The sequence below is a fragment of the Pezoporus flaviventris genome, unplaced genomic scaffold, assembly GCF_033815535.1.
Source record: "Pezoporus flaviventris isolate CSIRO_AGI_PZ_B2104156 unplaced genomic scaffold, CSIRO_AGI_Pfla_v1 ptg000007l, whole genome shotgun sequence".
NCBI lineage: Eukaryota > Metazoa > Chordata > Aves > Psittaciformes > Psittacidae > Pezoporus > Pezoporus flaviventris.
The window spans coordinates 52357317-52370941 of NW_026892555.1; the positions used below are offsets into that span (position 1 = coordinate 52357317).

Sequence of the window (13625 nt, forward strand, 5' to 3'; positions counted from 1 at the left end):
TTTGGTCAGTTTGGGTCAGGTGTCCTGTCTCTGCTGCCTCCCGGCTTTCACTCTTCCCTGGCAGAGCATGAGACTCACAAAGTCCTTGGCCAAACCAAAACGTCATTGTTATCAGCTCTGTTCCCAGGCCGAAAGTCAAAACACAGCACTGCACCAGCTACCAAGAAGGAGAAAAATGACTGCTACTGCTGAACCCAGGACATGAGTCTTCTCTTAGATACCAAAATACAGTTGTTAATTGCAGTTGCATCTCATCCTTTTGCACCGTTCTCTAGGGCTGCTTACTCCCCAGACATTCAGTCCAGTAAAGGAAACATGAAAAGTTACTATGGATTTAATGACTAAATGAATAAGGAAGAAGGAAATTGCATGACCAGTAAGCGGTACACGGCTTGAGTTGAGCTGTTGGCAGCAGACATGTTACCATTTAGTAGTTTGCTGTGAATATGTATTCCAAAATACAATTACTGGCTTTTTTCCCCATGAAATGTTGTCACTGAGGAAGGGAAGTTGTGTCCACAAAGGCAGAATTAGGCTGCTCTGAGTTTAGAACATCTTCCATTTTTCTAAGTGTTTTAATATGTTGGCAGTTACATAGCAGTTAGTATGAGCCCGTTAGGGCTCTGTTGATAATGGTACGAAGTACAAGCATAGAGTGTATAAGTAATTAATGATCAGCTTTTGGTATTTATAATGATGTGGGTTTGAACTCCTTGATTTCTTTTTTTAATGCATATATGCATATGCACACAGAAAAAAGAATTTGACCATTCATGTTTCTCTCACTAACATCAGCCTAGAGGGATTAAGCTGTTTTATAGTCACACCTGTCTATCTGTACCATGTACAAATGAAAGCAGTCATTTTAAATTGATTTTGTTGAAAAGTCTGCCTGAATGTTGTCTTTTCATTTTTCTTATGATACGGCTTTCATTAAGGTGAAATAATAATGATAAAAAATCTACTCTTGTGAAATAACATTATTTTCTTCAGTCTCTTTTTCAGCTATAAAAAAGTACTTGAAAGATGAATGCTTTGAACTAGTGGATAATGGAATACCTTTATGCTTCAAATTTGCAATGAAGTAATAAAAACTGATAGATGTGAATAGAAAAGCTTAGCTTATCATGAAGGAGTTGTTCCTTCTATATTTGACAATTCATGTTATCTCTTCTTCCTCTTGAGTTTCTTAAAATGAATGGAGAGAAAGAATACGTTAGAGTAGCTGTGACTGGTTTTAGCTAGAGGGTGATGCATCATCAGTCTTGACCGAGAGAGGAGACACAAAGTAAGCACTGCTACATCAGCATGCTTCGGATTCTTGCCATGGTGAATTATTAGAAGCACCACAGTAGTTCAGAATCTTCCTGGGGGGAAAAACAGGGCTGATGTTTCTGGTCAGGCACCTGCTGCCCCATGGATCTGTGACACCGTCTCCATTTACATCATTAGAATTTCACCGTGAGGTCAAGTCAAGGGAACAGCAGGGTGAGAGCGGGAGGGATATGGGGAATTTGCTTAACAGGGGTCCAGGAAACAGTGTAGGGAACAGCATAAAAATGTAAACACGGTTATTTGTATGTAATGGCCTGAGAGCAGATACTGAGGATGCACACTTTGCCTTATTTTTTGTAATTCCTGATGCTGTCTAGTTTGCTGTAAGCGTTGTGTGTATGCAAATGTCATACAGCAACATCCAGTGTATTTTATTACAATGAGTGTGTTAAGAGGTATTTTAATAAAAAGACATTACTGATTCTTATGTTTTCTTTTTCGAGATTTTATTTTGGAAAGTTTTTTATTTAGTCTTGCTCATTTTGCAAGAAAAATCATAATTCATTTGGGGGGGGGGGTGGTATTTCACCTGTGTCTGGATACCAGCAAAGCATTACCTACACAAGTGCTTCAGAATACTTCAGAATATGTTTTAAAAACTTTTCTGACATCAGCCAGTTTTATTGCTGTCCTTTGGGATAGAATTGTAAATCACTAAGCTTCAAGGGAAGCCAAAAAAAGGTAATCCATATAATAAGAAATTACACAAATCCCCAGTCTGCTTGGGTTCTGACTGAGAAGGGGTTGAAGGCCTTTTGTTATTCTTTCTCTAAAAGTAGCTAAAGTTTTTGTTTCATTGTTTTGGGTTTCATTTGTTTGTTTTTCCCCACAGGCACTTGTTCCGAAATTTCAGAAGCATTGACACCGTGCAGAGAGTGAGTACAATGGCCATAATGTGCCATTGTGTTCCTGTAATTTCTTAGGGCTCCTGGCTTGATTTTAGTACATTTAATAGATTTCACATCTCGTACCTAAAAAAAGAAATACAAGAACACCTTCTTGTATCTCTGATAACATATCTATGGTCTCTCCAGTATCCATGTCAAAGTTAATGGCTGCTTTGGTACCTGGCTCCCAAGTCACTCTTCCTGCTGGTTGGCTCGTCTGGCTGGATGTTTGTTGGCGATCACATGCTGACACACGGACACACACAACACATATGCTCTGGTCTCTCCAGCCACAGGCGTCCAAGACATGCAGGCCCCTGTGACTTGTCATGCCTTTCCAGTGGCTGGCACTTAGATCTACATGCACAGAGACCCCCTCACCCAGGAGGAGCATCAATGAGGAAACAGGACAGACCATGGTGATGAGGTATCTGCAGGGCACTGTCAGACAAGTGTACTGACCAGCCCCTTTTATGTTCTTACCCTCTTTTTCTCCACATTTGTTCATCCCTTTCACTGCCTTTGGTCTTTCTGCTACAAGCCCTGCAACAGGTCTTCTGCCACCCCAAAATGCTATTCCCTTGCATCCCAGGTATCCCATACTCACAGTGGTGGCTGTCATGGGACAGCCCTGGGAGGAGCTCATTTCTGTGGGCACCATATTGGAATTCCTTCACCTACCATTGTGGTGCTGTGCTCATTTGTGTTCATTTCTGCTCATGGAGTGTTGATCACATAACCTAACATTTGGCTAATCATAATGTCAGTTGGATTTTGCAAAGGAAATACTTGTGCCAAGATTTGCCACATGCTCTTGGCATGGTATCTTTCACCAGGCAGTACATCATTAAAATTTGCGCCACTTGCACAGGAAAACATACTTTGATACAAGATGTTGCAAGGAACAGAGCAAATCCCTTTTTCAGACAAATCCAAGATGTAAGGCTACCAAGACCAAAGTTTTCTGACATCCTTTTCATTTCTTAGGTATTTTTAAAGTTTCTTCTTGCTGCAATAATTTTGGAATCGTAACTCCACAGTAGTGCTCATGGGAGTTGTACAGGCAGAATTCAGTGTCAAGACAGCTCTTTTAGCTCTCCTGCTATGTGGGACATCATATAAATAACAGACTTTTCCCGCCAAAGGGATTACCTAATCTTACTTTTTTCCTAGCCTTTCCTTTATATATTCAGGTTCTTTTTATGTCACGTGGGTGTTTCAGTATGTGGCCAGCTAGTTTCTTTCATAAATACACCTCCTTATGACTGCTGTGTATTCCTTTATTGCTAATGAGAATTACATAGTGTATCTACAGCTATCCCAGAATAGTACAGCCCATGTAGGCTCCCATCTCGCCAAGACAAACTCAACCCCAGAACTGGCTTTCTTGAAGTAGGAGTATTACTGAGAGGGAATGGGAAGGAATCATTCATTAACACAGCTCTGCCTTTTCCCCCCTTTTTTCCTGTCAAAATGCTTTCTAATGTTTCCCTCCATTATTGTTTTAGGATGTTTATGAGGGTCAGGTACATCGGCAAGACTGAAAATCAAAGCAGAGAGCTTGCCACCTTAGACTCCTTACTTTGTCCTTCAAGCAGTAAGAATTTACAGAGTGAATGTGGGGGCATGGAGGGTGTAAGAAAGCGCCTCGGTCTGTGTAAGTAGGCCTCAGACCACAGTAAGTTTTGTAGGTCAGAAGTCATCCAAATGTGTTTCACAGGGCAGTAAATTGGTATTGTCAGCACTACACACAATAACTTGTTTGTCTTCAAAAAATGGAGAAGATTCATTCTGGACTCATTAGATGATGGGCCTATTGTGTGTGAACTTGTGTTGGCAACCGCCTGTGATAATACTCTTCAGAGTCAAGAGCCTCTGGCAACTGTCACTTCAAGTGGAGATCCTCACAGGCAATCATCTCAAATTACTATAGGATGTTACTGAAATAACCTTGCTCTCTTCTTTTGCCAGAAGCAGCAGCCTTTGGGTAACAAAACCCCAACATTAGCGGTGACATTAAGCTAAATAAATCAGTAAGCCCTTGCTGTTAAACCATTTCTTCTGGATGGGAGGAAGTAAACTGGAAGTTGCATGGTTATGTAATATGTTGTGGAGACAATATCTGTGTGCTCCAACACTAATCGGAGTGTTTACAACTCTCCCTTTTGTATTTCCTACTGAATAGCACAAATTCCTGTGGGGGACCTCTTGCATTACCACAGGAGGTTGCACAAAGAGCCCATTTGACAGGGACTAAGCAGCATTGAATCTCGAGTGAATAAATGAAGCAGGTGGCACGCTGCCACAGTATTAATGTGTCCAATCACCCAGGGATTATGTTTGAGGCTGTGGGAATGAATCGGTCTGTTTTTTACTGAAACAAATTCCCTTGTTGATGAGGAATCCTGAAAAGGATTCAAATTACGCAGGTGCTTAACGTAACAGAAACTCGCATTGTAAAAGGCAGAGAATACAAAATTTAACACCACTGTAAACAGGATGCATGTGGAGATGGAGATGTGTTTCTTGGCACAGCTCACATCCAGAGCATTTCTCCACTTTCTTGTATTCCAGAGAGTGGTAGAGACGAGCGGGTAAGGATTCAAGATCAGGTTCATTATGCAAGATGAAACTGAAACAAATGGCTGCAAACGGAGAGGTCACAAGCAACGTTATTCGTGAGGCAAACACCTATAGAGCTGTGTCAGCCCCTCCGTTGGTACTGACTGGTTTTGACGTTTGCTGGCTTCCCACCGTTACAAATTTTGCCTCACAACGGGTTTAGTCATACACCGCTTTAGTCACGGCTAATGCTCACAGTGCCTGGTACGTCAGTTCAAGAGAGCAGTCGGCGCTTCGCCCGTCCTCAGAGGCTTCAGAAACCTTCACGGGGCTGTTGTACCGGTGTTTCCCGCCGGGAGGCCGCTCACTGAAGCGGGAGGGGCGCCGGGGTCCCCTCACGCCGCCCCTCGCTGCCCGCAGCCAGCCCCAGCTCCCTTCCCCGGCCCTTCAGGAAACAAGGGGCGAGGGAAGAGGGCTTCCCCCGTCCCCTGGGAGTTGTAGTCCAGGGGCCGCCGAGGCACCCCTCCCGGGGGGGAACTACGGCACCCGTCACGCCTTGCGCGCAGGACGGCTCTGCTCCCCGCCCTCTCAGCATTGCGCCTGCGCAGAGCCGCGCTCCTCCGCAGTCTGGGAGGGTTGGGGGGGGGCTGGCGTGTCGGCGCACGCTCCCCTCACGCCCCCGGCGGCCGCGAGCCCCGGAGCGAGGCGGGCGGCGCCTGCGCGGTGACGAGCTCGCGCCGCTACGCGGCTGTCCTTTGCGAGCGCGGGCGGCGGAGGCGGAATGGGGCGCGAGGCGGGGCCCCGGGAGTGAGGCCGAGGCGGAGCCGCTGCGCCGGCAAGCGGGACCCCGGCGGTGAGTGCCCGCGGGTGCGGGGACACGGCACGGCACGGCGCGGGTGCGGAGGTCGGGGCGGGCGAGGGGCGATAACCAGGGGTGATAGCGAGGGGTGCGGAGCCGCCCCCAGGCGCGGCTGCCAGGTGGGGGAGGGGCCGGCCCGGACTGCCCGGAGCTTGGGGGAGGGGAGGGGCCGTTGGGGACTCCGCCTCCCCCACCCTGTTCCCGGTTCGGCAGGCCCGGGGCGCTCCTCTCGGGCTTCCCGCTGCGGGATCAGCTCTCTCCGGCCGCCCGGAGCAGCCTGGCCCTTCCCGGCCCGGCTCATCCCAGTGGCGACTCGTCGGGGGAGCGGCTCAGGAGCGGGGCCCGGCCCCTATGCCTTGCTTGTCGGCCCTCATGGGGACCGACGGCGGGGAACAGGCTTCTCGTCCGCCCGGTTGTCTGCAGCGTTTATGCGCTTTGAATCGTGCGGGTTCCCTGTAGCTCAGGCTCAGTTAGAGGTCTGCTGTAGTTCAGCTTTCTGTGAAGTTGCTTTGGGGTTGGCTTTCGAGGGGGAAGAGGTCATGGGTTTTTACTCATTTACTTTCACCTAGAGGTCACATCTTGAAAAATAGAAAACTTTTACTCCTGCGTCTAGGATGTTTAACAGGTTTTAAGGACTCTGTGTTTTCTACCTAATAATGTTGTTCAGAAAGCATGTGATTTGTGAGTAAAGAAGCAGACCGGACTTTTAAGTGCATATGCATGTTACAGGAAACAAACAAAAAATAAATAAATAAATGCCAGCAACGCACATTGATAATCTGAAAGTATCTGTTCATGAGGATGGTGTGGTTTGGACACATACTTCCCAACCTGGTGTCCCTGAGGCTAGTAATCGTCCTTAATGAGCAGTAATAAAATATAATAGGCGAAGAAGACCTTTTTACCAGATGGATTTGTGCAAGTGGTTTGTTCCAGCACAGCAAGCCAGCCATAATTGCATTTTTGTACCTATTTCTAATCTGGAAAGCCCTTGAAATGCTTGCCATGCATGTTTGGCATTGCTGTAATGCACCCACTCAGAGCTGATGTTAAGGCTCTCTCAGATATGATGCAGGACTGTAGGACTGTAATGGATGTGAATTTATTAGCAAGCTTAGAGAAAAATGGCAGAGAGGTCCCTTGGGTTTGGGTTGTAATATAATTTGAGGTGCTACATGCAGCTTCTGGGGAATGATGCCATCCATACAGCTTCTTGGTTCGTTTTAGTTCAGTCCATTTCTAGTAGTTACACAGTTGGTGTGATACATACTCTTGAGGGGCTATTTTCTACAGAGCAGTGAAATAGGAATGGAAAAAGCTTCTAGACAGTTGGGGTTTTCAGTGTTTGCTACTTCCAAGCGCTTGAAATTTACTGCCCTCCACCCCCCCAACCACTCTAATGCTCTAGGTCATAAATATGGTGTTTATTGTGGAGAAGCAGGGAACTTTACATTCCCTGTTATAGGGATCCATCTAATTTTTAATTTGAGAAAATAAGTTGTGTTCTTTTAATCTTCCCACATCAGAAATAGAAGATAGGCAGGCATAGCTGCCTCAAATTTTTAATTCTGAGGGTGCAACTATGGCATTATGCTTAGTTAAGGTGTATTCAGGGGTGGAGGGCATCAATTTTTGTGATTTGGTTTGGGCTTTTTTTCCCCAAAGAGTAAGGATTTCACTGTAAAACCGTTGGTGTAATTGTAGTTAGACAGGTGAGAAAGTTTGTTTTTTTTTCTGTAGGGTGGCTTATTTCCATTTCTATATATGCATATCTGTGTTGCCTTGGTATTGCAATAACTGCATTCTGCCTTCAGAGCTGCATGGCTTAATTCTGTAGAATGCATATGGAGTGCCTCTGAAACCTTGAAGTTCTGATCTCACTTATACCCTTTAGGCACTTCCCTAATAGGTTTTAGCTGTGTTTTCTTACAGAAAAGGTTTGAACATTTTCTGAATAAATTGCTATTTCTTACAAGCAGTTTTTAAACTACCATGGAAGATGCTGCTGTTCAGCCACGAATGAAATCTGCTCTTCTTCTGTAAAGCATGGTGTCATGTAGCTGGCCTCAAAATGCCAAAATAAAGTACAGTATGACATTGTTGTTTGTCTCGTATAATCTACTAAGCTTTTATCTGAACCAGTGCATCTGCTTATTTTGAATCAGTGAATGATTTGCTACCCTTAAAACTAGTCGTGGTTTGCCATGTGCCTGCTTCACATTTTCATCTGAAGAATTAATTAGCTCTTTCTGCTGTTCACCTGAGCCTAATGAAAAATAGTTTTCAAATTGTTGCTTAAAAAAATACATCAAAGGAGCACATCATTGGGCTTGAGAGTAGCCTGTGGGAGGCTTGCACTTTGGCTGCATCTCAGTGTTGAGAGGTACGTGCTGTACAAATAACATATCTTCTGCCTTGTCACGGCCAAAACTGGAAAGGTAAGGATTTGGATTGATTTTAGAAAAATGAAGGGTATGACTCCTTTCCTGTCCATACTTATTCTTCCCATCCTGGCCATCCCTCACCTTTTGGGCTTGACATCAGGGAATACAGACTTGATTGGAGCTGTGCAGGTACAGTAGAATGAAAGAGTCTTTGATGTTGGCAGCAACAACAGCAAGCCTTTATCTCTGAAGCTGAATAACAGCAGGGATCTGCAGCTCACTGCTTCTGGTTTGTTTTCAGGCTGCAGTAGAAAGTGGGGGATGACTGCTTACTTAGGGCAGCTGTTGGGAAGTGGAATGGGGAGGGATAGATATAATTGCCTGAATAAGGAAGGGTGAGTCAGTAAATAGGCTCAGGCAACACTCAGCTCTAGTATATCTGAAGAGGTTATAGTTTATTCTGTCATGTTACTAGAAGATAATGTATTAGGAAAAATATTTATTTAGGTTTCATCAGTAAGGTGCTGTGACGATTTTGAACCAATAGGGAAGAATTTGTGAAAAAGATAAATACAAATTACAGTGGCTTCAATGGCTCAGGTAATTTACTAAGGTAAAAACCAAAGTTAACACCTGAACAAAATATGTCTGACCAGAAATATTTGGGAACTGTAACTGGGGTCCTTAGTATTGTTTATTAGTAGTTGTGCATTGAAAAAGCAGAAGGCATCTTTTTTTCTTGTCTAATCTATGCGTGGGACACTGAGATCTACCAATGCGAAAACATGCGATCACAGTGTTTAGGAGCGATCGGTTCACTGCCTACAAGTAGTATTTCCTTTGGTAAGTAAATAAGATGTATTCAGATGGAGAGCATGGTTTAGTATTTTTCCCTTGGGTAGCTTTTGTAATACTAAGGAAACAAAAATACAGATAATGAACATGTCCCAGTTTCTTCCAGAAACAGCTTGGCATAACATCCTGACTAAAAACATAGCAACTAGTTATTAAATAAACACAGAATTCTGTAACAATAAAGAAAAAGTGCTTACCAGTTGCTAAAACAATAATAATGTAAATCTGAATAAGTGTACTGAGCTGTTTATTAGCACAAATTCATGTGGTATGTAGCCCAATTTAAAAAAGAAACATTAGTAAGAAGATGTTTTGTTTAGTCTTAAATAATCAAATGTAGTATTATTTTCTATGTGCAGAATTAAGTCTTGCAAGTGTTCTAATATAATTGAAGAGCGTGATGTAAGTCACTTCATCCTCACTGGTGTGCCCTTAACTGTTAATAGTTTGTCATCTGTCTGTTTTGAGTGTGGGAAGATACGTAGAAATACAAACCTGAAGCAATCAGTGCTACTATAAAAAAATCTTTACAAGAAGGTTTGCAATCCTTGGTGTTATAGATTAATTTACTGGATGACCTTGTAGTCAGTCCCTTGCTTGGTTCCATCTGGACAACTGCCTTTTTCCTAGAGGAAGCAGGGAATGGCTTAATGATGCTTGCCAGCTACAGCCCAACATGAAGCTCTGCACTGGGGAAGAGCTTGCGTTAGTTAGCAGAGATGTACTACTTTAGCTTTTTCAAAGGAGTAGATGCTGCCCTCTACTTCAGTACAATGGAAGGGGCAGCTTTGCAACTAGGAGCAGATTTCTCATTTAGCACTGCCTTCTTTATTGTCCTTCTTGCTCACAAGCAACTGAGCTTTTTTAAACTGACTATTTTGGTCTCTGGAGGCACACAAGGAAAGAAAAGTGATGGATGTTTGTGTGAGGTGGGAAGGGGCCAGATGGTTGCTGTAGAGGAAGAGTATGGAGCCAGTGTTCAGTGGCCAGGCTTGACATTCCAAATCAGAATGTAGGTTTGGGCCAAACTGAAAATTGTTTTAAGGAAAATAAACTTGATTTCAGGTTGGTTGTTTTGTACATTTGCTAACAGTGAATAACTCCTCACTCAAGTAAGTTCATATAGTTACGTACAGATAAAATGTAATTTTGTTTATTTTCTGTCCTCTGTAGTATGAAAATTTCACACGTTTCTATGATCTAGCTTAAGTCAGTGCATGGAGTTTGCTTCCTGTTTTACAGTTTCAGTAGGACCCCGTGGCTTTTCTGTTAGGAGTAACTGACCTTCATGCTAGAAGATGGACATCTGGCAGAAAGAAACTCTTGGAACCGAACATACATCTCTGGTACTATCAGACCTTGAGCTGCATATATGGTTTTTAAAAACACAATGTATGATAACAATAGTGTTAACTGGACACTTGTGAGAAAAGAGCTATCATGGTGACAAAAATTGCAGCTTCTCTTTTGCACAAAAAAATTTAGTAAGAATTCTGTAAGGATATCACTTCTCTTGAAAACCACATGTAACTTTTTAAAATAGGAGTTTCACCTATTATTTAGAATTAGGATTAGAAGCTAGAATCTTCTTTTTTTTTTTTTTTTTTGCTATAGTAACTTTCAATGAACTTTACCATGTCATTTGCCCTGTCAGCTAGGGTTATTGCTACTTTGGCATTTCTAGCCGGTCCAGATGTGTTTTTTGAACACAAGCAACACCTGTCAAGGTGCAGTATTTTTTGGATGTTGCAGTGAAAATAAATTTTCGCTGATTTTTATTAGCATGAATTACATTGAATGCTAAATGTAAATCCTAATGCTAAATGTAAATCCTAATGCTAAACATGCCAGCAATGAAACTCATTTTGTGGTATTAGTAGTGATTTTCTCTGTTACTACGGAAGCCCATAACTCGTGTTTTCCTCTCTCCAATACACCGCTTTCACATTTTAAATATTGAATGTATTAATTTAATATTGCCTTGTGTAAGATAATTAAATTGGCAGATATTTTACTATGTTTTGTAATAACCTAACTCCAGTAGATTTTAAAATTGTGAACCAAATGCTATATAAAAGCATAATGCTGATCTGTACAAAGCCTAAAACACCTTTCTCTTTTTTAATTGGATTTGAAGAAAAGTATCATCTGACACGCTTCTCTCTTAATTTTCAGTTGTGGTGGCTTCAAAGGAGGTGCTGTTCTTTTAAGATAGCCTAAAGAGCTTTTCATATTTGATGGGATTTTTTTAATTTATTAAATGGACTAAAAATGTAAGAGCTTGGTGAAAAAAAAAAAAAAAAAACCCCTAACCTGATTGAATATATTTACCAAAAAACTCTTTGGATTATTTCAGTCTAGTGGGTTTATCTTTCTCTCTCTTTTTAGATGTTTTAATCTTTACAAATTCTTTAAATTTTCTTTGTGCTGGCCACTTGCAGGCTAATCTTAGATGAAGAGATCTTTCACAAGGCATGCTTCTGAAGTCTTAATCCTGAAACATGGGGTTGCAGTTCTCCAGAAGTTACACAACTCGTACACTGATGATGAGGTGTGGTTTTTATCAGTCATGTTTTGAAAAGGATTTGAAAAGCTGCTGGAGGAAATGAAATACAGCTTTCCAGCTGAAAGAGGAGGTGATGAATATGTGGATTTTATTTTTTTTTCTATATGATTCAGTAAATTGATGTGACTGACATACTAAGATGTAGATTCAAATCCAAGTTCCTTAACAAAGATAGTAAAGAGGAACTAATATTCTGGCAATGACTGTCACAAACATAACTTGAAATGTGCCAAGATCTGTGTACTACACCAAAAAGTTACATTGTCTGTTACCTGCAGCAGTCCTTTTGTGTGCTACAATTTTATGATATTTCATTTATTTTATTATAAAACTGGCTCACGGTTTTCTAGTATGGTTGCCTTCTTTTGACTGGTAGTTCTTAATTACAAAATCCTTTTGTAATTAAGGTTTTAATATGCTATTTCAGTCAGACAGACATTGAAGACATCTGAAAGATACACAAATGCCTATCACAGAAGTTTGCAGTTAGTGTGTATCATTAGAGCAGTCGGTTACAGATGCATGTTTTTGACAGGTAATTATATGTGGTGTTTTTCAGTGCTTAAGAGCAAGGATCTCACCTCAGTCTTAAAAATGCCTTATACTGTTAGAGGCTGTTTTATATTCTTTTGGGGGCAGGGGGAGGACAATGGCACTGTTTTGTCTCATGTTTATTAGGGCTCCCATTAAACTACCTACACTAATTTTATTTCATAGAATCACAGAACACTGGGTTGGAAGGGATCTTGAGGACCATCTGGTGCAACCTTTCTTGGTAAAGTGTGATCTAAACTAGATGTCCTAGCACCCTGTCCAGGCACATTGTAAAAGTGTCCAGTGTTGGGGAATCTACCATGTCCCTGGGGAGATTCTTCCAAGCGTTACTTGAAGCAGCATGATTTTTCCCATGTAGGCAAGGCTACACAACAGATTTGGGAATAGCAGTCAGAACTTGTTTGGTCCTGTACTATCAGATACCAAACTTTTTTGCCAGCTGAGAAGTATACATATTTTTAATGTCTATTTGTTATTATTCAGTTCATTTTTATTACATTGTGCAAGTAAATTGAAAACAGCAATCAGTGTGTATTTCATAAGGTATAGGGGTTTTCTTATGATACTCTGAAGCTGTAGGATAGCTAAAAATTACTGCAGTAGGTGCTCCAGGCTGAGCTGAAGCTAGTTATAGAAAATGTGAATTTAACTTTGAATAGTAAGGATGTTTATACGTTGTTTTTTTTTTTTTTCTTTCTGTAAAGCTGGTGTTTTATGCAAGCTTTCTTGTAAGGCTTTCTATGTAAATTGGCATAGCAGACAAATACTGTGAACTTGTGGGTCCTACTGCTGTTTCAGTAATCAGTAATTTAACTGATGAGTCTTCCCCATGAGTGCCTCTGAAGAAACCTTTGCTGGCTGCGGAGGCAGATTCCTGCTTCGCAGCCAGTCACTGCAGGGACCAGCTGCTGCCCCAAGGTGGGTGATGCTGCACCTCACCTCGAATGTATATGTTTTTTCAGTGTTCTCATGCACGACATTTTGCAACATCTCAGCCCTGCAGGTGGTGGTGTTAATCATAATTAATAATCTACTGAGCTTATAAATATTGAAATTGACTTTCCCCTTGGGTACTGAGTAAATCTGAGGCAGGGTGGGAAACAGAAAATCCCAATTCTACATAGGGTACTGACAAAAAGTAACTAAAAATATAGAGATCTACAGAAAGGCTAACTACTTCATGTGGTGGTGATGAAGAGTTGTCACTGGCACTGATGGGAATATGTCTGAAAAGAGGAGACGGTACAGTCCTCTTCTTGTGTGAAAGTTATATGCCATAATTAAAAAGATAATTTTCTTTTACATATAGCATGAGTTTGACAGATATCAACATCTGTTCCAGCATGGAACATAACATGGATCAATAAAGCTATTATTTTGCTGGCATGGTGCAAAACAGATCTGCAAAGGAAATAAGCTACATCAGAAAAAAAAACTCTTGTTGGGTAAAACTGCATCTACAACAAGGCTTTGCTGTGCTGGGAGCATGGAAATATTATACTCCTATCCATTATAGTTAAAATGGGAAAGCATTTGCATGCAGCCCGATCTCCAGCTCGTTTTACTCAATATGAGCCTAATAAAACAACCAGTGAAGGCAGAATGGGAGGCTTTCCTTTTGC

At 41.9% G+C, this 13625-nt stretch overlaps 1 protein-coding gene across 1 annotated transcript in view; it reads left to right on the forward strand.

Annotated features, from left to right (window-relative positions):
- Positions 1-5483: 5483 nt before the first annotated feature.
- RALBP1 (ralA binding protein 1) overlaps positions 5484-13625 on the forward strand; it is a 34517-nt gene continuing 26375 nt past the window's right edge. Inside the window, exon 1 of the mRNA XM_061448800.1 lies at positions 5484-5637. The gene's annotated coding sequence lies outside the window, so the exon portion shown is untranslated. The remainder of the gene's footprint in view (positions 5638-13625) is intronic.